We start from the raw sequence: 27,997 nt of genomic DNA, 5'->3' as shown, positions 1-27,997 counted from the left end.
TTTACACTGGACTGATGGTAATGCTATTCATAGCTGAAACAGCGAGCTGAGACCCACTTGGGTGTTTGAAGGACTGTATGTGCACGAGGGTGTGTGTACCAGGGGTGGGTGGGGGGGTTATGTGTTGTCATGTGTGAATATTGTGCAGACACGCCACCTACAGATGAACACATGGGTAAAGACAGTGATGAAACACGTATACAAAATGTGCACACATGCAAGCACGGCCCATACGCACAACACACTGTAAGCAGGCTCTGTCATAAGCAGACAGACAGACCTGCTTTCTCACACGAAGATGCAGAAGTGTTCACACAGGCAGACACACACACAGGGAGAAGCACAAATGACTAAAATAGTATGGTCACTCTGGCACAGTGTAACCCTGTGTCCTGTGACCTTGTGCACATATTTGGCCATCACAGATAAATGAAGAGGCATGAATCTCTAAAGTGCTTTGAAGAAAAGCTTCATACAAATGCAGTTCATTTCCCATATACTGTATTTAGTGTTCACACTGATGAGGGATGGCTTCTGACGTGCTTTCCTGGTCCATAAATCAATGAGCAACTTAGTCACAAGTAAATATGCCAGTGAGGGCGCAATGCCATATAATTTCTTTTCATGTAGGACCTTGCCTCATGTTCTGTAGGGCCTCTATGAAAAGGGAAGATGTGATGCCTTGTGATGAAACGTGATGTGAAAAATGGTTCTTCCGAACCAAATGCAAGTCTTCTGCGTTTCTCTTGGCAGTTGTCATCTTCGGTGAAATTTTGCAAGGCCACATACTCCTACTCCTTTTATTATCACTGGCGTTCACGTTTGCGTGTCAGCCCCGTCCCTTTCTTTATCGCCTCCTCTCTGCCCAGCCTGTTGGTAAACCCCGAGAGGCTGTCGAATTCTGGCTTTCCCCTCTGCGAGTCAATTCAGAACCGTGCCTTCCCAAACACGCTTCCTCCAACTGTTTGCAGAGATTTCATTGTGAACATGCAAACTCTCAATGCAAGTATAAAGCTACCAGTAGTGTCCAATATTAGGAAACAAGTTGAGAATGCATGCCAGCCATTTTGGAATTTAGTTTGAGAGTCTCTAAATAGAACGCACTGCCACTACTGTTTTCATAATGTGCTGTAAACAATGATTAGCGAAAAAATGCTTGATGTCTATCTCCACACACACAAACCCAATGTTACACATTTGAACCTCTGTATGTTGACAGCATTTTCTATGGCTCTTAGTATATGACCTTGCTGCTACAACCAGTTTTGCACTTGTGCTGGATGCTTTGCTGTAGTGTTGAATGTAGTGGGTAAACAAGCCTGTGTTTTCCCCCATCTCAAAAAAGAGAAGAGCCCTACTTGTTTGTTTGTTGCATGCCAGAGTGCTACCTGCGGGGCCTGTTTCAAGGGCTGCTCTTTACATGATTATTCACTTGTATTGCCTCCAAAAGTTTCCACATGGATTCAAGCCTCCATTTGAATTGTTTTTTAAGGAGAGAGGGGTAAATTAAAACATGGCACACGTTCTGGGGAGGTTAGGAATCTCTTCATGCAATTGACATATGAACAGCTGTCATCGAGTAAATGAATTTCTTCACTGTAGCAACAAAATATGTGTAAATTTGGATGTAGAATGTGGATCGTGGAACAATTAAGATTCCTCACCTGTGATAAGTGTCTGTGCGTGCATACAGACCTAGCTTATTGTGAGCTAAAAGGCCAGACTCATTTGGGAACAGCATACATATGGACACAGCTAATACATTTTGGCCTGGATTATTTAAGTGTCTCTAATATAAAGAGGATTATTCAGCACCTTAGTTATGGTTCGGTGCCTTAGTTGCAGTTCACGTGAGCAGACCAAAGGTTACACACTTGAGTGATTGCTGTTTTAAAAATACATTTCTCCAAATCACCAAATCTAGCAATCATATTACCTTGTGTTTGAAACACATGCCATTCTTTCATGACTAAATATTGGTGAATAATGCACACTGTTCAAACTTGACACTTTGGAGCCACAGAGTGCCACAGGTATACAGTACCAATGTGCTAAATGTTATAGTATGATAGGGTTCTGCCACAGGTATACCAATGTGCTAAATGTTATAGTATGATAGGGTTCTGCTACAGGTATACCAATGTGCTAAATGTAATAGTACGATAGGGTTCTGCCACAGGTATATAAATGTGCTAAATGTTATTGTACGCCAGTCGGTGGAGAGCACCTTGTTTAGAAGGACTTACTACACTAAAATGCTACAGCTGCACTGTGTTTCAATTCACATACTGTACTTCTGTAAATACCATACCTAAAATGAGGGCACAAGCCAATGCACTTGTGCACTCATACTAATGTAAGTGCAGAAGTACCTTGGAACACAGTGCAGCTGTAGCATTTTAGTGTAGTAGACACTAAATCTTAGGAAAGTAAGACTCTGGACTAGACAATCCTGGTCTTACTCCCAAACATGTTGTACCATGTAAATGAATATCAGTCAGTGCTGTTGTGCTTCCTGGGGATGCATTTTAATAACTATGGACATATTTGCAGCTGTTTTACTGATTTTTTTTTTTTTAGGTGAGGCCTTGAACTGTAACGGTGCTAGCCACTTTGCCATTCCACTGTTAAAGAGTCCTGATAGCCTAATTTCATTCAACATCTTTGAGGAGCGTTCATATTTATGTTTAGCTTATGGTGTCCTTCTGCATAAGCAGTTATTGAATCCTCTACACCCTGTTTCAACACACCTCATGTTTCTGTTTAAAGTAATTACCCAAATGTAACACACCAAAGAAAAAAAAGGGTGGGAATGCAATTTGACCAATGAGATTTGGGAGCCAGTGTTGATTTCTCCACCATGACTGAATTGGTGTAGTGTGACTGCATATGTGTGTGGATTCCCTTTGAACTCTGCTGATTATAAGCTAATTTTTATTAAGTGTGTTGCTATTTGTGGCAGTCACTGAAGCTTCAAGGAGTCAGTGTGACAGGCGAGCGAGTGCCCAAGAGCTTAAATTACCAACTCCCTGCACAACTACGACTATAATTATCCAGAAATTAACAAGAAATGTTTGCTTTGGTTAAATTATTCAGAACATTTATTCTGCTTGTCAGGGTTTAGATCAAAATTGCTATTTTAATGTACAGTTAATGTGCAGTCAACTGTAGAGACCTTTCTGTGTCAATTACAGATCTCATTACCTTGTGCTCTCTTTTATTTCCTCGTCTTTTTTCTTTGGTCGAGCAGCTTTATCATCTTTATTCCCAGTCTTCCTCGGTGTCCAGTGGCAATATGCTAATGGTCCTGCAAATGAAACGGCAACCTGCGGCTGAACCTGCAAACTCTTCAAATAAAATGCATCCTTTCCGCATAGTACTGCAGATGTGCTATCCCAAACAAGAACCAAAGTTCAAATGGCATTCGGAATGGACGTTCAGGACCGGAATAGAGTTATAAAATTAGCCACGTATCTTATTCCCACCCTCCTGAAAGTGTGCGTATATCCAGTGTGCTCATTTGAAATCATTGATGTAGTGGTCAATAACCACTTGTTTAGCATAAACAGATGTGCCAAATGTGCTCCCCAAACAAAATATCAAACAAATCAAGAGAAAAGAATGAACTCTGCCTTAGCAAATCAAATGTTTTAGGTTTTTGTTTAGTTTGCAAAGAGTTTCTTACAAGTGTTTTCATAGGAAAACAAAGGGAATGTAAAAGAAATATGACTATCATTAATTAGCCATTAGCCAGGATTATACATCTGGTCTTATAGCGGGGTCCAGACCTTTAGCGCAAGCTGACATGCTGCAGGAAGCCAAATTAAATTTATTCAGTGGGACTGTCCTGCGGTGCATTCTTGAAGACCCTTAACTCTCTAGCCATGCAGTTTTACTTTGAGGCTAGGTTAATACAGACACTGGAGGACAGTAGAGCCATTAGTTTTAATGGCATAATGGTGTGGCTTGTTGATGTGAGATTCTGGGATATGAGGCCTAAGATAGATGGATGCTCTGAAGACTCATCACCCAGCCTCCATCTTTTATTTACCCATACCGTATGGCTAAATAAACATATGGAGCGTTAACAATAACACTTCATTGATATGGATGGAATTAATTTGCAAAGACATTGTATCTTTGAAGAGAACACAATAAACTTGCTGGCAGGAAGTCATTCTTAAAGGCGCTGCAGACCTGCAGGAATCTCTGTAATCTGTGTTTTGCTCTTGATTTGTTGATGGCGCTTTAAAATCCAATTCAACGGGCACACTGAATGTGACAGAGATTTTGATGGGGGCCGATTAACATTTAGATAAAGAAGACGCTGTAATACAATGCTAATATGACAATTCTGGCATTCATTTTATGGAGATGAAGCATCAGAAATCCTTTTATCAATGACACATCAAGGAGCATTTAGGATATGCTGCTTAATCCTGTTATGTACCTTGTCATGTTGTCTGCTGTGAGCATACTATATTTGTCTCAGAAATATACATCAACTAGGCTAATCAAAATAACCGTGCCATTGTTAGGATTACAATCTATTCACATTTATACTGCATTTATGTTTTTTAAATAGATTTTTACATTTTGCAAATATTGATTCATGTATGTGTAGCTCAGATGCATGACAACTTTACCAAAACAAAAACATAAATATCTTAAATGAATTTCAATTTGATGGATTTTGTTTTGATTATACAGCTGAACTCAAAATGAATGCTTCAAAATGTCAATTGCCATTATACGTAAAGCTGTCTATATCTTAAGTATCCAGTCAAAGGGCTCATCAGGTCTAGAGTGCTGCTGTTGATGCTCTCAGACCTCTGTTGCACTGTCTGTGAATCCATAGGAGGGTGCAGTATGGTGTCATGTCGCTTTTGCATGACCATTGCCTTATCATGAGAGTGACCGCAAAGCCAAATCACAGAGAAAATGAGAACCTGTAAGCTTATAGCTCACGTTGGATTGAAGATTCTTCATGTTGTAGAGCAAGGTTAAGTGCATACATATTGTGTAACAATTTATATAAGCTTCTCTCTATATCAGTTAATCCAGTGCGTGGAGTGTTGCAGAGTGTTACATTAACACAGACACATAGTCACATTGATACTGTGCATAAAGAGGCCTTGTATTAGCAAGAGCGTATATCAAGGCATTACAGCACCATAAACTGGGGAACGACTGGGTCGTTTCTGGTCACATGGCTATCTGGCTCAGCTCACTGCTGTGAATTATTAAGTTTTGAATGACATGGATTAAGACAGATTATTGGTCAATAATTTAAAATGTGTTGTAAATTGACCGCATTCATGGGACCACCTGATGTTGACTGAATTGAGCTGGGGATATCTGAGGTAAATAAATAATAGAACTCTTTTAGGTCGAGCTTTAATACCATTAAATATTCAGCTATTTGGATGATTGAATTTACAGCTAAATTACAGCTTCCCTGTGGATAGAATGGGGAGAGGTGGCCAGTGTGTGTAAGCGGGAGACTGGCCAGTAGCGGAACACCACACTTTCCCACCCCCAGGTGGCTTAAGCAGGAGTATTTAAAGCGATAGACATGTGACAACTCAAGCGTACATAAAGATATGCACTGCTGGAACAACAGCCCGTGCCATCCCGAGATCCTCTTTTTCGGTGAGCATCTGTGGGAGGGTTTGGACAAAAAAAACTGCAAATTTCCAGCACGAGTTCCTCTGTTGATAAAGGACTTGAGTTAGCATTGTGATTTTTTTTTTTTTTTTTTGTTGATTGTTGATTTTACAGTGATTGCTATAGTCTCCACTCCATGATGGGTTTTAGATCTGTTGTTCAGTGGTGATTATTTGCACATTTTCGGCTGGAGCATGTCCTGTGGCAGGAAGCGTTTTACGTCTCATTTCACTGCGCCCACCCCCCACCCCCCCACACCCTTTTTTTGGTTTTCATAGATCTGGGGGAAAACGCTGATATTTCTCTCCAAAATAATTATACTGTAAACATTTTGGCATCCAACCTCTTATTACAGCAATGGTAACTACAATGAGAAATGGAGCAATTAGAGAGGTTCACATGCATTATTTAGTTCTCATTAGCTTCCTGTGACATCGCAGGCTGTGGACCAATGAAAAGTGTTGGCTGTGCCCAGGCAATTAGTAAAATTAGTGGCGCAGGATTTGGCGAAGGTTCAGGCCACATGGCCCGGGAGATACCAGCCTGGTGTCAGCGCTGTAATTTGTAACTTCACATGTGAAATAATGGGTTTGAAAAATCACAAGGGCTACTAATGTGTCAACCTGTATTATCTAATCAAACAAGGTTCACTCCTGGAACATGCCGGAAGTCTAACAGAGGCCCCCATGCCCAAGTTTTTGGACGGCATCTTTGGAGGGGAAGCGGAGGCCATTTCTGCCTCCTCTGCAGCAGCGAGGAGAGGGAGAGGGGACTCAAATGTGCCTGTAATTAGCAGACTGAGCGGTGTTTGTTTTCATTTATGCATGTTGGTGCTGATAAAGTTTGACTTGCCAAAAAATTGTGGTCCCGCGTCGAGGGGTTGCTCAAGCTGTTCTCCAGCATCCTTAAAGACTGGCCTGAAATCAGCCACTGCCACTGGTCAGTAAAATTGAGTCCAAACAAATGACAAAGCAACTTAATTTCTTGTGGAACCAGAAATGTCACCCTTTTTTCACAGCTGCACTGACGATTACATGGAGTAGTGCTAATTCTGTATACCTATTGTTAGCATGTAGTATGTTTCCTACTAAATACATGTAGACAAAAGCACTGCATATTTTAAATGACAGCTTACTTTTCTTGTGTATTGGATCTTTGGCTTGAATCCCTTACTAAATCTCAACATTTTTGTCACATATTTTTGTGAGATCGATGAAAATGTTGACCACCAATACTTTCGCCAATACTGTCAATCTATATTACCCCTTCAAAAAGCAAAGCAAACAATATTTAAAACCAAATAATTCCATACTCAAACAACACACACACACACACACACACACACACACACACACACACACACACACACACACACACACACACACACACACACACACACACACATAGTCAAGCGTGTACAAACACACACACACACACATAGTCAAGCATGTACAAACACACACACACATAGTCAAGCATGTACAAACACACACACACACACACACACATGCACAGAAAGCAGTGGGTAGGAAGACATCTGAGCACCCGCTTATTAATATGAGTGGGAAACTGTGAGCGTAAACAAAGTAAGCAGGTGTTGTGTGCCTCAGAAAAAGCAAAAGTTATCGTGTTCCAGAATAGAGGGGCATAATTACACTGTGCTGGATTATGGAAAAAATAAAGCATTTTGCATGCTAATTGAGCCAGGTATGTTCATTGATTTTTCTGTTATAATACTTAAGTTCAACATTAATAATTCATTTTGTCTGCCAGCCCTCCATTTTTCACACACCTGTGTTGTTGTTGCTTTTAATGAAGAGGTTTTAGATGTTTCTTTAGCGGTGTCATTCCAGGTGATGGCTGCACGCTTGATTATGTAAAACAACTTGTGATAAAAAAAACCCTGCTTTTTCTGAACTATTTCAAGTTTTTTTTTGCCATTAAAATTGTTGCGATTAGATCATTCTTCACCTTAACATTTGTGAGGTAGAAAGGGCCCACATGAAAATGCTCTGCATATTTTTCGGTAGCCACTGGGTTTATGTAATGCCAGTTGCTGTGGTCCAGGTGGACAGGAGCTGATTTATGAAAAGTGCATACTTGAATTTGAAGAACACATAGCATGTGAGCTGGAGGGGATTATTAACCACTCGTTAAGTAAAAGTCAGCCAGAGTGAAGTTGTTTTGACCATCTGACCTTACAACAGGAAGTGGTTATGTCGAGGCAGTCGAGCAGATAATGTTGGCTGTTCAGCACTGATGGTGATGAAAGTATTGTGCTACATATTTTTGAGAATGCATTACAATTCAGTGCCCTTTTATAGGACAAATCTGAACTCCTTTTGTAAACAAATCTAAACACTATAGAAAGGTAATGTAATATGGACATGAATCACCATTAGATATGGACACCATTAGATATGGACAACTAACTTTGGTCCTATCTTTCGTTGTTGAGTAACTCTGTGGAAATAGGCCTCTCAAATGTCCTACTCATAGACCTCTATAAGTTGCAGTGATTCCTGGTTCTAGGTCAAACTGGTAAATAAGAACAAAATATATTGAGGTTTTAATTTTTCATTTTGTATGCATTTCATATGTTTTTCTCCATTCAATGCCTCTTTCCCCAGGGAGAAGGTGTTTAAGGGATGAGAAGGAAGTGGTGATGTCCAAAGAGGCTTTAAGCCAACCTTGTCCTCTCATTCATAGTGACGGACTGCTCCTCTGTCCTGTCAAACAAACAGTCTTTCCCGTAACAAGCTTGTGAGACAATACTGAAGAAACAAAAACAAACAACCCCCCCCCCACCCACCCACCCCCACCACCTCCTCGACAACAACACAAAAAATCAAGTGCCACCTCCATCATGGTTGAGTTCGTCCTTGAATTTACGCACCTGTGCCACAAAGCGAGGCCGCCATTCCAGGAGAGAAATTCGAGGAGGGAAGCGCAACGTTGTTTGTCCAGCGTCAGCCACAAGAGTCCCTGCTTACCCCCCTCCGCACGCACCCCAAAGAACTACCCCCCCCCCCCGCCCCCCCAGCCCCCATCTTCATAGCCCCCTCCTCCTCCTCTCTCTCACTTCCCCCAGCGTAATGTGTGTGTGTGCGTGTTTGCCTTGTCTTTGTGCCACCCGAAACTCTCAAATTGCATTTCTCAGATGTTGGTTCCCTGGAGGTGGCAGGCTCTGCGGCAGGTGTCTGTGTGTGTGTGTGTGTGTGTGTGAGAGAGAGAGAGCTCTCCCACACGCTTCGATGCCATGGATCCGCATCTTCATTACTGCATCTGCCATCTTAGCCATGTAAATGCATTCACGTTTTCTCTCGAAAGGTGCGCTTTCAATATGGCACTTTGCGTTATTTAAACCTTTTTCCTTAAGTTAATTGTGTGTGGGTGGTGGTTGGGGTGTGTGTTTGGGGGATGGGGGGCTGAATGTGTTTATAGTATGTTTTAGAGTTTTGCTTGTTGCAAAAAGCATCCCATTTGGTTTTCAGGGGGGAATTTAGAATTATTCCTTTGACTGATCCAGTGTCAGGACTCATAGAACAATTGAAACTTATCATAATTGGCCCAATTTTTTTTAAGTTTGCCACAACACTTACTTTCCTGAATTGAAGAGACTTAAATGAAAGAGATGAGGAGGCCTGGCTGTCCGTCACAGAAAAGTTGCCTCACACCGAGAGCGTTTCTTTTCGTTATTTTATTTACTTGATTGTTTTTTTTTTTTAGTTTTATTTCATTTCTGCATGTAACCAGGTCCTCCACCTTGCCATTCATGTGAAAAAGGGAAGCAAAGAAAGAGAAGAAAAAAAAAGCAACAAAAAAAAACCCTGAGAGCAAAACAATGGAGTCAGTCCCAGCTCCCAGTAGGGGTCCTGAGCAGCTTATAATGGATATTGAACTGTAAACGTGAATTGAAAGCCCGGGTCATTGTGCCTCATTGACTTAAGACCACAAAAACCAAATGATGTCTTAGTTGAGAGAAATATATCAAAGGATATCAACAATTATGAGTCATAAACACGCCTGGAGAGGAGCTGCCGGGCGTGGAGCAGGGGAATTAGCATGTTGGAGCTGATAAATATGCATGTAAAGACGCTCCCCAAGGAATAACACGCGTGTGATTGATAGCATTGCAATTGAAGGATGTGTAAATTCCTCTTTTCTCTTTTCTCTCTCTCTCACTCTCTTTTTTTTATTATTATTCTTGAGGGGAAGTGGCAGGGTGCTGTTGTATGTATGTACGTATGTAGCGCTGAAATCCATCTCACTTGTTAAAAGTTTTACCAACTTTATAATGCTTAATGCCACAGCTGCTTTCCTCCTTTATGGCGTCTGTAAAACTTCATTAAATTATTACCACCAGCTGGCCCCATCGCACAATAACCTCACTTATCTCTTATTCTCTGACAATACTTTTGATTTATAGAGCCTATTAGAATAAATGATATTTTATACATATGTATATATAAATAAACAAGCGGAAATGTGTTCCTTTTCAATTATTCATGAGTCTTTGCTTTGAGGAAGTTGCTTGATGTAAGTTTTTTTTTTTTGAGCGACTCTTCTGTGAGGAAATATTTTAACCATTTTACAAGTGCATTTACTGAATCTGTTGTTGTCTTTTTTTCCTATCCCACTTTATCTCTTGTTTAACATGTAGCCGATTTGTAGCACAACATCAACACACTCAACTGATAAATACATGATCCACAATTAAGGGTTTTTCATGTTAGTACTTGTCTCAGATTAGGTGGATGGGTGAGATCTGACATAAGGAAAGATTTCAATTCTATAGCCATGCTATGCATATGTTCTGTACCATACATGAAGCATATTTTGCTTTTATGGTTTAGAAACATTGGCCTACATATGTTAAATTACCTATTTGCCAACTTCTTTTTTGACTTGCTCTACTTTTTTCTTGTGAAAAGCATTTCTGTTGTTCTGTTTTTTTCTCTCACAGATTCTGAAGTGTGTGAAGTTAAAAGTTTGTTCAAATACATTCGCTACACAGTTCCAGTGCAACTCCCCCTCTCCCCCCACCCCCTCTTTTATCCATCTCCGCTCAGACCTCTGAAGAATTCCAGCACCCCCTAATGTCACAACAGAGGTACTGAAATTATGACAAAATAATGGACTTTCACTTTGCTTCTCTCTGGATAAATTCTGCATATTGAGACCGTTTACTGTCACTCTACAAAGTTTTACAATTTCAATGCTAATAAGACAACAAACGTTTTCCATTTTTTTGTTTTTCTGACTGATGTGGGTGTTTCTTCATGAGCTTAAAAACACTGCCTTAAGTGGCAATAAGAGATTTATGGTGTCTCTTTAATGTGTTGATGCTTTAAGAGCACAAACTGGGGATGAGATGATATTTCTTTGGCCTAAAGGTACAGAGAGAACAGCCCACCTCCGAATGGTGTTCTCCTGAGTACACCAACTCCTGTAGCATGTGAGAAGTTCGCTTTGAAATGTGGTGGTGGAAGAAAGACTGAACATGTAGCACCACCTGTGTAAAGAACTGCTTAGATAAGTATAGAGATTTTTGAATATTAAATTAATTCTCATTTTATAGTAAGTGCTCTTTTTGTAGGTGTGTGTAGTCATTGAGTATTTTTTATATTTGCTAAGACTAAAGTCTTTTGGAAGTTGATGTTCTTTTATGAAATTTTAAAGTCTAGACAGTATTTTACATTTCAGACGGGTTGGCCAGGTTGGCACACCAGAGGCTTTGTGTGTCTGTTTGTGTATGACAGCAAGCGAGTGTGTGTTTGTTTGTGTGTGTGAGCGCATTTCTGTGTGTGTGTGTGTTTGCGGGTGTGTCGTAAGAAAACCTCTTTTTACGCACTTCTGTTTTCCCCTGATAATTTTATTTCTCTACCCCAGTGTTTGGGCGGTAAACCCTCAGGACTTTACTGTGTGTGTCTGTAGTATTATGGATGCACATAGGGTTTACCCAAACACACACTTTCTGGCTCAGCACGAAGGCACATCCAATGTCCTACCCGTAATCCTACTGAGGGAGGTTCAGTAACTGCTGTTTGGAAACAGAATTGATGGCTTTCCAGCGCCTCTTAAAAGACTTTGGTTGAGGCACACTCGCACAGCAATGCAGGCTGTACAACATTACGGACATTTGTGGCAGCAGTGGCTCGTTTGAATTAGATGAAAACACAGCAGATACTGTAACAGCCTGTAAAATTAGCTTGAGAGGTCGTGCATCACTATTAAAACTTCCAGCAGTTTTGTTCTGGATTTTTCCAAAGAAGTTGAACAATTTAACACAATAGTAGCATTTGATTTTGGTTGCTTTCTGTCCGCAGTACAAATGGTTAACCTGCTGTGCTCTGTCCAAACATCAATTTGGACTTTGACAGGCAGCTGCGGATAGAACAGAAAGTCACGTTAACCGCATCAGGAAGACTCCTCTCCTTTCCTTTATCATAACGCACGTACTTGCCACGTGCTGTAGAAAAGCCCTTCAGAACTGTCTTGGCACGTATGGATACCATCTTGTTCTTGCACACATCCTTTTAATCATGCTTTATTAATTATGTTCTGCTGCCACTTTATTTATTTTTTTACTTATGTCTCATTCCTAGCATAAATGCTCGATGCCATCATTAGTATGCATTGGACGGCGTACATATAGTTATCCAGGTAAACCCTGTTTGTAGGTCTCCATGCTGCTGATGAGCCAGCATCCCTTTGAGTAAGACTGTTTGTTTTCCCCAGTGCGGTAAACAGACTCATTTGGTGAGAGTATCAGTGAGCCTGATTTCCCAAGGGCTTGCACGCAACTGTGAACACTACCTGTCAGCACACCTGAGCTCCTCAGCATCACCCATCAGGGTAGCTGACACGACTGCCTGTGTTCAAATTAGTAGTAATATTACAGAGCGCGAGGCGCCGAGGGGCAACACTGCACAAGTTTAGATGAAGGCCTGGGCCTTCTGGAGGCCCCAGAGCTTTTTTTACAAAATGTGAGATTCATGGTGTGTGTATGTGTGTGTGTGTGTGTGTGTATGAGAGAGAGAGAGAAAGAGACTGAGCGTGTTTGGCGGGCACTTGATGGTCAAGTGTGTATGTGAATGTGTGGACAAATATATTTAAATTACCAGGAGATGTCATTCCACAGCTCCAGTGTGTTGCTTTTTCTAGCACGTCTTGTTTTGGGATCCCACAGTCTCATTTTGGGAACAAATATGTCAGAAAGTGTGACTGCTGAACTGTTCGACATTATGACTGCATTGCAAACACACCTTGTGAAACAAGTACAGTAGAATGAGATGAATTACATTACACCCTTTACACCGTAAGAGTATGTCTCAGAAAATACCTTCTGCTTGCTCTCTCACTCCACAGAGCAGTGTCCAAATTACATTTTCATTTTTCGATAGCTAGTTCAGATCAGCGGTTGTCCTTGTGGACGAGCCCAGGTCACAGGACCCTGATTAACATAATCTGATTTTGTGAGCCCTCAGAGGAGCACTGACTAGCCTCCCAGACAGGCAACACAGCTGGAGCTTGTAGCCCAGGTCCCACTCATTACTTCATGTCACCTACACTTATCCTCAGTGCAACACAAACAGAGCCACTCATTGTTGGTGGTCTTCAGTGGCCAGCCTGTAAACTCAAGGTCACTTTGTGATGCGCATAGATCTGAATTCCGATAAAGAAAGGTCATGTGTTTCCCAGACAGCGATTGGAGGAGATATATATTGACAAAACTATTGAAAATGGAGAGTAGAAGTGAAAACAGTGACTTTCCAGGTTCTGCTGTTTTGATTTTTATGGCCAAGGTATTTAGGGTTGTATGAGGGGAGGCAGTGGTGTTGGAGTGCGTATGAGGGTCTTGGACTGAGCTGAAATTGTGCTTTTTCTTCTTCCTTTCTCTGCATCTGAGAGGAACAGAGGGAAGTTCTCTGAACAGAAAACTGGAGCGTGACTGCAGCATTTGAATATGAAATAGCTGAAGATTTTGTTTCAGACACCTTGTACATTGTGCACACAAAGCCACCAATTCCTGCACAAGTGATAGAGGGAGAGAGAGAGAGAGAGAGAGAGAGACTGAGAGGCGAGTGAATTTAAAAACGGGGCCCCCTTTTTGTCGTTGTTTAGAATTGCGTTTGTCTTTGTTCCTGTTTTTTCTCTTCTTGCGGAAAAGAATGGGATGAAATATTTTTAAACAGTAATTACCTGGCGGGGATCCGACAAGGAAGGATTAATGGGCCGGCTGCGAAGCATCAGGTTTCGGAAGCGTATGCTGGAAGGAACGGAGTGAAAAAGAGAGAGAAAGAGAGAGAGGATGGAACGCCGTTCTGTGTCACAGGCACAGGAAACCAGGGAATAGCAGATTTCTGATGTCGCCCCCCCCACCCCCACCCCCCCTCCTTTTCCAAAGCACAAGTCATCTGCTCACGCCAAGTCCGCCACAAATGAGCAGGACAGATTTAGCCTTTTAAATCCAGCCTGGGAGAGGCTTCAGCTTCTGTTTCGTTGTGTGGGTGTGTGTATGTGTGTGTGCGTGCCCACACCATCGACCATTTTTGTAGCTGTTGGTGGTTTCTATGCTATGTGTGCATTGTGTATTGGAGGTTAAAGTCAATAAATAAATAAATAAATAAATAAATACTCAACAGGCCTGATGCAAAGCAAGGCCCAGCAAATCAGAGAACCATTTAGGTGCATGTGAACACGCTGAACCCAGATATCTACCTTTAGTTGTGAAGACCCAGGGGATGTGCCCAACGTCTATGGGTTGCAAAGTGCCGATCAGTGGGGCCTCTTTCACTTTTTGACTGTGATGAGACCTGAGTTCAGGAGAGTGGGTAGCTAGGCCTCGTACTGTAAAGGCCTCAGCAAATAGTGCCAATACACGAGTGCGCCAACACTTTCTGTCACCTGCCCATGCACACCAGTGCTGAAGTTTCCAACAGACAAGCGCTCGATAAACAATGGATTTTATTGAGCGGCGCCGACAAAAGTAGAACGGAAACGTAATCAACATTGTTGAGCGTGTTCACATGCACCTAAATGGTTCTCTGATTTGCTGGGCCTTGCTTTGCATCAGGCCTTTCTAGGGCCTGTTGAGTATTTATTATGACCGCCGCTAGCGAAGCTGTTTATTTGTTTTAAGTGCGTGCAGGGTGTGAGAGGGGAATCGATGTGCTTTGATTCCAGCTTGGTAGTTGTAGTCTGTGAAATTAAAAAGCATGTGTGTGTGAAGTATCCAAACAATGACACCTTCATTTCATTATGGCTGCTTTAGCAACACACCTTAAGCTACTGTGTAGTGGGTCCCATTTAGAAGTGGCTACTTCATTCGCGCTTTCCTTGACTCATGGAGCTGCGTGAATGTTATTACAACTTTTCGCCACGATATGACAGTTTAAGTCCGCTTGATACTGTAAGGCGTAAGCCATTGGTTTCCAAAGGAGGTTTTATTTGTGTCGCCAGCATAGCCTATTGACAATTTATGTTGTAAATAGGCCTACCTTATAATCCTACCTGTAGCTTAGGGAAGCTAACAGCTTTCTATTAGGATCTAGTTTGTTAGTTACCGTTTTGTCATAACTCCCTCATGCATTTTTGCATTTAGAATAGCCAGAGCGTGTATATGTCAATCGGAAAATTAAACAATATCGGGTGCCTATGGACTAGGCTGGGTGAACCCAGCCTGATCTGCCCGCTATTTATTTTTTGATTTCTTAAAAGATTGAGCTTGGTCTGATGAAAGCCTGACTAGCCATGGACCTCAGTTACACAATGCAAGGGAACATGAATCAGCCTATATTTGCACGAACAATAACGGACAAAAGCTCTTCAACTTTGGCCCGTTAAAATGTGTATGAACAGTCTAGCGACGCATTTCATCAAGGCCCATTTGGACATGTCAGTTATTTGCACCACTGGTTAGATGTACAGTAAAACAGCATTTCGTTTCAGACTAGGCTACTGTTACTTAATTTGTGCATTAACAATAACGTTTCAGACTACTGTTACTTAATTTGTGCATTGACAATAAAGTATTACATGAACTAAAGATGACTAAAATCTTATGTAGAAGAAGAAACATTCACAAAAAATCCATCCATCCAAAAATGACCTTTGTTTTTGATAGCTGTTGAAAACGGCATGGAACTGACAGAGATGTTTTTGTTTATAAATACATAAAAAATAAATAAATAAATAAATAAATAACATTATGCTGATACCTTTTGCTTTTCCCAAATACTGTAGCCTACAGGTGTAAGTGACCTTTCATCAATCCAGTTGCAATGGATGAACTGTGATGAACTGCCCTACTTGTGATTGTTTAGAGATTTTAAAGGTTTTATAACAATGCTACATCTTCTTTGGCTATTCTACAATCTATTCACCTTTTCAGCACCAGTAGGCTACTTTCTGTGCAGCCGCACACACACACTCAGGCATGCCAAACAAGCATACACAAAAGTTTCAAGAGTGGGGGATGGAGTAAAATATGGAGACAAATTGAAGTGTGCTTTATTTTCGCGGAACGGATGTACAGGACTGAGCGGCGGTCATATTTTGTACCGCTATGCGGTACATCTAGTTTAATTTCCAGATACTTTATCTTTGCAAAAAACAAGGCCTAGTATTAACAGACAGGTCTGCACACTTCACCCAAACAAACGCCTACAGAAACACACCAGCAGTGTTAGGGGTATATTGCATGTATTATCTTTGTACATTGTTGGGATGCGCTTGAAACGTTGTGCTTTATTGTACCTAGTGTAGTGTTTAGTATCTAGTGTCTAGTGTGTTATATAACCAGACCTTCATCCAAGCAGGCAGACATCACGGTGTCTTTAAAATGAACCTATGGAAAGAACAAGCCACTTGAAAAGTGCCTTTAGTGTGCATTTGTATCCTCTATGATTTTGAATAGGTTGTTTTATACTGTACCTACAGGTAAGAAATTCACTCATTCTCAGTTTTCATGGGAAGTACTCACAGTGACAGAGAGGAACACCTGTCTCTACTTATGTGTGATTGTGAAGCAAATGGCTAGTGATGGACCACCTCATTGGTGCTTGTCATGCTGTGAATACACAAGGATCCATTACATCCTCCTTCCGCAATTTGCCTGGATCGATTGGAAAAAAAAAAAAAACGTGGAGTAAAAGCTCATTTGTTTTAATGTGAGCATATTTTATATATTGTGACTATGCACCACTCAGACCTCACCCAGCCAATTTTATAGTTGAACTTTTCTTTACTTCGTGGCGCCTTCTGAGTAAATGACATCAAAGAACGCATCATTGTTAGTGTCAGTTTTGGAACATGTTTCTGGCAATGCTTCAATAGCGTAAAGGAATGCCTAGAAGCACAAAAGAGAAAAATCAAAGTGCATATGTTCTGACAATATCGATTTCAGTGGAGATGCTTTGTGTTTTTCCTGCAAGTGTGCAACAAAAGCTGTGAGGAATGACCATGCTTTTCTCTTAGCTTTTGTCTCACAAACGTTCTCATAGAGCCTATGCTCGCCGGAGCTCCTTGCATACTGTAAGCATCAAGCGCGGGGGGAAATTCATGCATCGGGGCCCGAGAGAGTAAAATGTGCAGTTAATTATTAATTTGGCTGAAGCATGTCTGCGTTGGATATACAAGTTCCTTATTCACACAGAGTGAGCCGAGAAGCCCTTGGTGGATCGCTGCGCTCTTGCTTTTCACTAATAAAGAGGTCTGTCTTTAATTGCACAAGCAACATAAATGTGCTTGATTTATTTTGGGACATAAAGCAATTCCTCCCATAAACCACCCAGGCAATCCAGAGTCTAATTACAATGCAATCATAAACCGTAAATAAATAAATCTAAAGAAAATGTAATATACACACAAACTTTGTCCTTAAAGTAAACCACATTATAATTACAAACTGCAAGACATAAACTGTAAAAATAATTTAGAAGTTGGTACTGTGAATTACTGTTTAAAAATGACATACAAGACTATGTATTTCATTAGGACTAAGAAAAATTACAGAATCTTTCAGGTCTTATCATACTATTTTACCCCCTCTTTGTATGTTTACAGTAGATGACATTGCATCTTCATGTTTTTCAAAGTTGGAATCAAATGCTTTAGATGCTTAAACAAAGTGTCCAGTGAAGTTGAACTTGTATTTTGAAGAACATATTTAGGTGAGAGCTGTGATTACAGCTGTTCCTACCGTTATGTTCATTCAATTCCCGTAAAAAATATTAATTCAACACTATTGGATTGAGGAAGCAAGAACTTAGAATGATCATCTAAGCCCATGACCCCTGACTCCTAAGTAAATAACTCTTTAACCGTTTTTATGTGTTTTGTGTATTTGGTTGTTGCTAACCTGAAAGTTGCACAAGCAAACAAACAAACAAACAATAAAATAATAAAGAGAGAGAGAAAAAAGAGGGAGAAAAAGCAGGAAGTGATTAGATCACAATACATCTGAGCTTTGCGCCTTAAGTGAAGCAGTTTCCACATGGAGGCCTTGTTAGCATTAACACATGTTCTACATACAGATAGACGTACACTTCTAACAGGGCAAATCTCACATTTTCCACAGCCTGTGGAACAAATCTGTAATGGGTGCGATCAGACAAGACGCAAGTGCAAATTCAGCATGGATATCTGCCATAACAATCCCAACAACAACACACATAGCACGACAGACAGACCGTCAGAAGCACAAAAGATAGGGGAGACAGAAGTACACCTAATCTCCTGTAATGGCTCTAATCCCGTTAGTTGTGTAAACTCCGCTATCTTACTCTCTGCCATTCACACATGTGCTTACATTATACTGCTAACCCTGTGAGGAGACAAAAAAAGAGATATAGAGAAAAAAAACATTCATTCTCCCAAATGAGAATTTATAATTTCACCAATTAGATTCACACCAATACCTGACAGGCCTAAGTCAGTGATGGATTAAACTTCAGATAGTTTAGAAGCAACCACAAAATAAACAGAGGTCCCTTTGATGTAATAGTTTACAGTACATTAGCAATCAGTGTTTTACCTTAATGAAAAGCAACCTATGTGTGATACAACCTTTATCAACTTGATCAACTATCATTATCAAACAATTAATAGCAATACATTGACCCGTTCCTTTTCGTACCCTAGTAGATGTCTTTCAGCTATTTCAAGTTTTACATGGTCTATGTTAATAATTATTATCACCAGTTATTTCATTTAACAATTTGATTTCACTTTTTTTAGAGCACACATCATTACTTCACATCAGAATATTTGGGACATTGTAGTAGTCTCATGAAAACAATGGCCTCTGTTTTGGCGATCAGAAATGGATGGTCAGAGGTGTAAAGATTATAGACATTAAAGGTGTGGCCAGTCCACATTCACTAATTTAATGGTGCGATTATGTGATCAAACGGGTGCTTGGCGCAAGGGTTTTAGAGGGTATTAGATAGCGATTTTTGGATCATGCACCAGACTACACCTTATGTTGCTAATTACCACACCCCTGGATGCAAGGGTTAAAAAAAGTTTAAAAAATCTGCCACTGACTGGGTGTAAGATAAGAATAAGCTTTGCGTTGCGCCACCTTGCGCCAGGTGCAAGATAGGGGCCAATGTCCATATGTCATTCAAGGTTCTTAAACATTGTTCAAATTGTCCTATGCTTGATAATTAGTGATATCTCTGTTTGGTTGCACCTCTGTAAGCAGCGCCTGTCATGGTCTTTACTCACTTTCCTTGTCTAAGGTCATGTCTAGCCGCTGCTTCCTCTAGTATCTCTCCTGAACAACAGAAGAACCCGGACCGCACACAAGACACGTCGGCTGAGATGTGAGCACCTGCTTTGCACTGGAATAATCAGCATGCACAGTGGGGTTGGGTGGGCTTTAGCTGCGAAAGCTGCCATCTGCTATCAATATCATTAGCATCCTCCATGACCAATCGTGATATTAGATTATTGAATGCTCAGAGGGTCATTATAATGAGCACATCCCACCAGTATCAAGGCATCTTACTGAAAGCGTATTGCTCCCGTGTGCAAATGCAGAGCTGGTTAAGCCTGGGACCTGGGTGGGGTTTTGGGGTCCTTTCTGAAAGACTGTTGACATGAGATGTGTAGACTGCCCTTCATTTCATAACAGGAATAAGAACGCCATTATGTCTGCAATGTCATACTCCAGTGTATGCCATCATAGTCAGGTCAAAGATCAAAGACTAATGGGTAGTGTGTACAGTAATTGTGTTTTATTGGTATTTAATACATTAACTAAAACAAGCATAATATAACAACAAAAATAGAAACGTGCATTTAAAAATATATATTGATGAGTTGTTTGTTTGGTAACAGCTATCGGATTAAAGTACTTTTTGCCGTGACCTTTCTCAGTTTCTGTTCTTGCATTGGTTTTGTTTGGTTTTTATACGTGTCCTGCTCAACAGGAATTAACCAAGGAATAAGATAGTAATGTATGTAGTAGCATAGTAAACATAGGTATATGGTAAGGTAGTAGTCAAATAATGTGGTCATAATTTACACTATGGAATTTATAAATCGTTTTTTGTCCACTGTGTGTGCGTTTCCTATGTTGCAAGAATAATGTGTCTTGACATTTACATCAAAGTTGAATTATGTCAAGTGAAAAAACAGACAGTGTTGCCGCTGCTTTTTCCATCCTATTTGTGTGTATTACGTTGTCACCTCGACCACACAACAATTCTGTGACGCCATCTTCCTCCCCGGCCTGCTTGGTCAGCGTAAGTGTTACCCTACCGTCTGGCACTGTTCCATCACTCTTTCTCTCTCTCTCTCTCTCTCTCTCTCAGCGTCTGCCAGATAGTCTTGTGTTCAGAGTCGCTGGGTATTTTTCATTTACAGTCAAAGATGGAGAGTTCAAAAGGCCACTGCCAGAGGGGAAAGAAAGTGACACTGGACTGTCTCGCCATTCCATTCAAAGTGGCACATTCTGATTGTTGGAAGGGCTCTTTACTGTATGTTCGAAACCAGAGAATGTTTCCCAGGTGTGTCTCAAAAGAGTCATCCAAAGAGACCATCTTCATTCACATTTTATGTGGGCAAGGCATGGGCTGGGGGACATCAGTGACACACAGCGGCATATTCGGAGCAGGGGGCCGCGTGTCTCCTCTTGCAGGGGATGTGATCCATGGATTGGTTTATTTCTGCGCTTGTTCGTGGCTGGCCCACACAGTGGAAATGGTGCAGAAGTAATGAACATAAGCACCAGCTTTTGTTCTATTGCATGGGCACTGAGAGTTCCCTGTGAGACCTGAAATAGCATCCTTGTGTGTGTGTGTGCGCGTGTGTGTGTGCTTGTGAAAGAGAGGAAGAAATCGAGACATCCAGAGGCTGTATCTCAGTGTCGAAGAGGGCAGGAGAAGTGTTTGTGTGAGGAGGGGGGCCATGGGTGGCTAGTGCTGCTGGATGTTTTATTAACAAAAAGCTGCACTTTATTCCGACTGAAGGTACTGCCTCCTGTGCCAAGAATTTCCATCATTCACACAACGCCTCTGCCAGTGCTCCTAAGAGCTAATGATCTCAATACTTCTCCCCTCCAGTCCCACCGGTTTATTTATTGACTTTTACAAAATGGCCGCCGCAGTGGCACGTTTGATTTGTGGCTCAGCTGATGAGAGAGAGCGGCAGGAGGATGCATCGCTCAGTGATGATGGCTTTTTGAGGTTCAATTTTCCCTTTGGCTTTCCAGGACTCTTTGCTGTATAAAAGAGAGACACAGCAGCACACGTGTGATAACTGTTTAGCCGTTTGTTTATTCAACCTGCAAAGTTAATTTAACAGCAGACATTCAGTTTTTATAAGCACAAGTTTAAACACACACACGCACACACTCAAATGGTCATAACTACTGATACACATGTTGGTGAGGAGCACTCAATTGTGATAGTGTTGTCATGGCACAAAAAATGTACTCTGGCTTTTTACAGATTGGCGGCTCATATTAGAGACCATGCATTTATGTGTACAGGGTGAAAAACTCAAGCAAGAGATACATTGTAAATTGAATTGGATATACAGTACACAGGTACACAAGTGGACATTTATTAGCAATAGAACACAGTTTACCAAAGGTTTGGTGTGTAACTTATGTTTTGATGTGCGAATGCTAAGGAAAACAAGTTTGCAAGATATTACAGATACAGTAATATGTGTCTGTGCATTTTAAGGCCTCAATTTAACAAACTGAATGCTTCAGGACATTTACGCCAGTTATGTCTAATCCTGTGATATTATAGAATACACATATGACGAGAATATTAGTACGTGCATACATTTCCAATCTGCAGTAACCATTGATATTGCACCGTCCCACATGATGATATCTTTATGTTATATGATGATGGTTGTCCCTATTCCAGCTCATTTTGGCTGTGCTTTTATTTCATCTTTGCACATTTTTTTACTACAGAAAAAACAAATTAGAGGAGAACAAAGTCCAAACAAAGGACAGGCAAAAAGACAAGACATAGTTTTTAAATGGTCATTATAATGGTTTTGATTCCTTTGTATCTACATGGTTAGTTGGAGGGATAGTCTGCCCTTGCAAGATATTACATTAAAAGAAATGGTCTGATAGGCCCTCTCTCACTTGACTTTACCAGCAGTAGTTTTACCATGTTGTGAAGAACCACACAAACAAAATACTCTTTTGTTTGGGACCCACTTCTTTCTTTTTCTTTCTTTCAGTTTTGCTTCTCAAAAAGTATGTAGCACATGACAGATTTGCTTCTCAAAAAGTACACGTTGCACATGTATATAATCAAGTTAACTCTGCGATGGGCTGTAAACGGCTAAGAGCTTGAGACCTTTTGCCACACGTCTTTTCAAACAGGAAGCCTTCAGATACAGTATCTTAGACGGCACTGTACTGCTATCGGTATTTCTTAAGAATTGGACTTGCTTCACATTTCAAAGAAAGGCAGCAACTGTAAATTGTACGTGATGAAGTAAACAGGAAATGACCTTTTGCAGAACACAAGCCAACGATGTCTGAGGTGTGAAACAAGGCCTGACTATATTATGTGGCATGCCAAAATCAGGCCGCCTTTTCTCATGTGAACGGCTGTACATACACATGCAGTAATTTCATGCATGAGATGGCAAGGCTATGGACAATGTAGTGCTTGTCTTTTTATGTTTGTTTAAGTTGGTGGTTGATGGCTGTCCTTTTAATGTTACAGCATGACATTTTAGACACAATGGGCACCAAAACTTGACTTGTTTGTTTAGTATGATCTAGGGTTGTATTGTCAAGCATGCATATGTATCCAGTAGCTGTAATGATTATGGTTTAGGCAGTGTCCCAGCTACCGTAATGAATGCCAGTGCCCATTAATGCACTGATTTACTATTACCCAGCTAAATCTATAGGCTCTAAGTTTTGTTTTCTTTATCGGTGCTAGCATTAGTCTTGAGTAGAAGCCATACAGAATGGCACCACATGCATGGTGAACAGCAGTTCATATTTAATAATAATAAATTGCACTAGAAGACTCAACAGAAGTGTTTTCACCTTGCGAGGGGAAAAAAAGTGTCACTTAAATGACATCCAAATCAAGTTTCTTCTGCTGTTTCGTCTCCTATCTGTCTATTATTTTATTTTGAATGCTTAAATTGGAGGGAAAAGGTTCATAGCCTGTTATCTTGGCATCTATTTACACGCCCATGATGAATTTGACAGCTTTTCTGACTCCAAAGCTGACGCTTTTATTGTAGTTGTAGATTTCTCATTGAAATGATTTATGTGGAATGCACAGATGTTGTTCAGATCCTGTTTTTTTCACTCAATTACAGAATCAATCTTGCTGTTTTAATTATGCTATGAAAAGCCCATCTCCCACTCCCACTCCACGTTTTAAGCCCATATTAAGTCCCCAGGATGGTATGGAACTATTTTAATCTGTCATCTCCATCTTATGCTTCCCTCCCATTTGTGAGCGTTTATTAGTTGTTGTTGTTGAGTCAGGTTTGCAAAGAGAGCGTTGATGGAACTGATTTTTTTTCTTGTCCCCAACAAGGACATGGGATAACAAACACTGCTAGTCTTTCGTGAGCAATGCTACTTCTTCATACTCAAAAGTAGCATCATCTCAACATTATGGAAATCCTATGGTCTTTTTGCTCATTCAGAAGTCATGTTGTTTCTTCCCCTCTCTTCTCCCTCTCTCTCTCTCTCTCTCTCTCTCTCTCTCTCTCTCCATCTTTCCCTATCTCCATGTCAGTGTCGAGACTGTTGGGAGTTTAACATGTAGACCTTCCCCTTTCTCTTTCCAGTGATTTTGTTTTCCACTCTTAAGTGGCTCAGCTCCTCTCCATTTCAGCCCACCTCATGCATTTTTATTGCCATCTGGAGAATACCAACAGGTCCTAACTAGAAGGTGGTGTGTGTGTATGTGTGTGCATGCATGTGTGCGTGTGTGTGTGTTTACGTGTGTGTGTGTGTGTGTGTGTGTGTGTGTGTGTGTGTGTGTGTGTGTGTTAGGGGTTTGCTACTGTCAATGCAGCTCAGACACTGTCTGCGTAGCACGGGGTGGCCGAGGCGGGCACTCGCCCATGTCACTGGCCACATGCGTTGGTGGGGGTTGGCAGCTCTTTTGCTAAGTACATTCACCCCTTGAGCCCCGAGGTTTGATGAGTCGTCCCAGACGCTGCTTGACATTTGTCCCCAGTCCGACCGGATGCGGCATGAAAAATTCACTGTGACGAGCAGACTCGGAGGAAATCAGCATTTCTCCAGCGGGCGTCATTCAGGGCGCGGCGCTGGAGAGGTGGGGTGGGGGGCAGGGTGTGTGTGGTGGGGCAGAGGGAAAAAGCAAGGTGAGCAGAGCCCAGGCTTGTCATGGATGTACGCTCCTGACAAACATAAGTAGATGCTAATGGCAAAATCGTGACAGAGCAGAGTCCCACTACCATATGGCTAATTGCCACAACAATGTCTTCTGTGTTATTAATCACGTTTTCATAGCGTGCCATGATAATTGGAATAATTAGAAAGAGAGCAGGCACAAGGAAGGCCTCCTCCTCCTCCTCCTTCTCCATTGCCCCACTCCTCAATTCTGCTCACAGGAGGATAAGAAAACAACATCCAAAACTCCCGTGCACCTTTGCACCTCCAGCCAGCAAGCATATACACACATCTATGTGTTTTCCCCATATGCTTAATACACTTTACACCTTTTGCACTCTTCTATGTTTAAGTGCTTTTATTCATCCATCCTCTCCCTCTCTCTTTCCTCCCTCCTCCCACCAGTGGCTCTGTCATCCCCCCATCTCCCTGTGTTGTTTACAGTTGTCCTCTGAAAAATGGAGGGGATAATTAATGAATAACTCCTCTGTCATGGGGACCTTGGTTGCTAGCCTGGGGTGTGGGGGGGCTCCCAGGTAGTTAAATGAGGCCATTGCACGCCCCAGTGCTGATCAGCGGTGACACAAAGACTCTTAACCCTTTCGACGCTCCGCACTTGTGCCTGTCAGTGTGGCTGTCGTGGAGAAAACGTTCTTCTAATTGAGCTTGTTTTCGAGGGTCATGGCTGTGCAAAAGTTTAATTGTGTGCAATTGCGCAAGCATCTTGAGGTTTTGTGAATTTTGCTCTGCACCTCGTAACCTTGATTTATTTGTTTTGACAGTTTGGAGAGCTCATCAATAGAGGAGCTGTGGCAGGATTCTCCTCCCCTTGTCTCAGCAGGAACCTTTGCCCTGAGAAGTGGAAGAAAACTTTTGAAAGTATTAATAATAAACAAATCCTACAAGACCTCTCTGTCCTGAAGTAATGAAAAGACTCTGGGCAACTTTGTTTATGTGTGTGTGTGTGTGTGTGTTTGTGTGTGTATATGTTTGTGTGTGTGTGTGTGTGTATGTATGTTTGTGTTTGTGTGTTTTGTGTGTGTGTGTGTGTTTTAGTGAGTGCGATATGCTGACAGGACAGTGAAATCATGGACTTAAGGATCCTTTCGTTATGGGAACATCTGGAATCATTAAAAGACCCCAATAGAGGGTCAGACGAAGCAAGGAAATAACTAGAGGGGTATGTTGAGGAGCGCTTTAATGGATAATGATTTATGGCTGATATAGTCTGTCTTGAAGGAGTATAGACAGAGGTGTCTTCCACACAAATACACTGCTTCATACACCTACGTAAAACTCAAACTGCAGCATCGGTATACGGAATGCAAAACAAAAGTTCCGAAGTATCCAGCACGTGTTCCTATTATTATTCATTTGTCAGAAGTGGTCAGAGTCTTGAAATGACGGATGTTATTTTCTTCCGCTGTTATACTTCTCTGACCTCTTCCTAACTCTCCAAGTTGCTGCCATGAAAGATTTGGAGTTTTGTCCCTCTTTTCCTGTCCTTTTTTCCCCTACGTAATGTTTTTGCCTTTCCTGTTTGACATACTTTAGTTAAAAATAGGCATGAAATGTTGTCTTCTATCTTTTTTTCCTGGATGTAGACCTCTCAGTGACCTCACAACAGAAATCAGTCCACACATCATGTGTTTTGTCATTGACTCCTATTGTGCCTCATCACATTCACTTCTTCAAAGCACATTTGTTTATATGCTTTTATTTATTTATGTTTATCTCACATATCTGATCTCTGAATGAGGCTCTGGCAGCTCTCTCTGTCCCAGCCCTCCTCCGCCCCTGCCTGCCTGCCTGCTTGCCTCCCCTCGTGAGCGGCCTGGCCGTTATGCCGTTATTCTTCTGACAGGTTATGTTTATTGGTGAGTAACGGCGCCGCTAGTGCAGCCTAAGCAGAACGTGGGGCGGCGGCACCGCGGAGAAACAGCTGGCACTCCGGCACCGGCCGCCGACTTTCCCTCACGCCGCCGCCGACAGTAATGTGCCCGGCAAACGTCAAAAGCAGCTGCTCGCCTGACCATAAAGCCGAGAGCCGGGGCGTTAATTGTTTCCTTCCAGAGGGGGGAATTAGCCCAACCAGAGATGCCCCCAGGGACAGGTGGGGTGGAGGAGTGGGTGGGATGGGGTGGGTTGGGGCGGGTGGAGAGATGAGGTGGTGGGCAGGTTTGGCAGAGCCAGTGGCAGAGAGTGTGGAGGCAGGTTCTGGGGCTAACCAGATTAAGCAGCGGCAGGCTGAGAGGGATGGGGGGTGTGGGGGAGTGCTGCTGAGCTCGGCACGCGAGATTGCATTCCAGAGTGTCCACAAAACTTCCAACTGCACCCACACACACGTGCACGTAGACTAACACACACTCACTCACGCTCACAGGACAGGACACATACAGTATTCATATCATACATCACACGCACACATAGCTCACAAGTACAGTACACATATTCGTATCATACTTACATCACACACACACACCAAGGTTGTGTTTACATCTTTGCTTGTACTGTTCACAGACATGCATATTGTCATCACACACACACACACACACACACACGCATACATAGACAGACAGCGTGTTTGAGAAGGTTTATCCATCCCTGTGGGGTTGCCTGTTTGCACATTAGTCACTGGCGTTGTGTATTGTGATTGTGATTTTCTCCTCTGGTGTGCAGCGGGGATTTGACAGTGTGGACCCTCATACTGAGCTGTCTGCGGGTGGTGTTAGAAAACAATCCCCTCATCCCTTTCTCACACGCGCACACACACACACTCCCTCTCTCTATCTCTCTCTCTCTTACACACAGACACGCACACTCCCTCTCTCTCTCTCTCTCTCCCTCTCTCTCTTTCATACACATACACACACACACAAACATACACTCTATTGCTGTCTCACACACACACAAATGAACAGACACACACACACAAACAGAACTCACAACCCCACCCCCCACCCCTCTTCTCTGTCTGTATCTCTGATCGGCCTGTCTCTCTGGAGGTGAACTTGAGGTTGCGCCTCATATTAGTTTGCTTTGCACTTAATGAGGCACTGGGCCATGAAGGTCCAAGCACTCATAAATGATGTATTCATTAAATCAATGGCGCTTAATGATAACTGTAAAGACACCGGCGACCCCGATGCTCCTGTCGGAGTTGTCATTACCCGCCGAGAATGCCAGCTGTGTGACATGGACGTTTTCTCCATTTGCTTTGTCATTGCGGCACTTATCTCAAATAAATGAGCACCCTTAATGGACATGCCCAGTCTCTGTTTTAAGAGGGTGGGCTGCTCCTTTGCTAGTTACAAGATCACACATAGACTCAGTGCTGGGGGTCCTCCAGTCATTTAGACATATTTTACACTTGACACCGATGCTACTCATCACCCTTTTTCCAAACACCCTGACATCAGGCATCATGTTCCTGTCAGATATCTGTGAAAT

At 41.9% G+C, this 27,997-nt stretch overlaps 1 long non-coding RNA gene across 2 annotated transcripts in view; it reads left to right on the top strand.

The window, feature by feature from the left end:
* LOC121721505 overlaps window positions 1-27,997 on the top strand; it is a 119,544-nt gene that overhangs the window by 62,195 nt on the left and 29,352 nt on the right. The window lies entirely within an intron of this gene.

Source organism: Alosa sapidissima, chromosome 10 (genome assembly GCF_018492685.1).
Source record: "Alosa sapidissima isolate fAloSap1 chromosome 10, fAloSap1.pri, whole genome shotgun sequence".
In the NCBI taxonomy this organism is placed as follows: domain Eukaryota; kingdom Metazoa; phylum Chordata; class Actinopteri; order Clupeiformes; family Clupeidae; genus Alosa; species Alosa sapidissima.
This window is presented reverse-complemented; position numbering and strand designations above follow the sequence as displayed.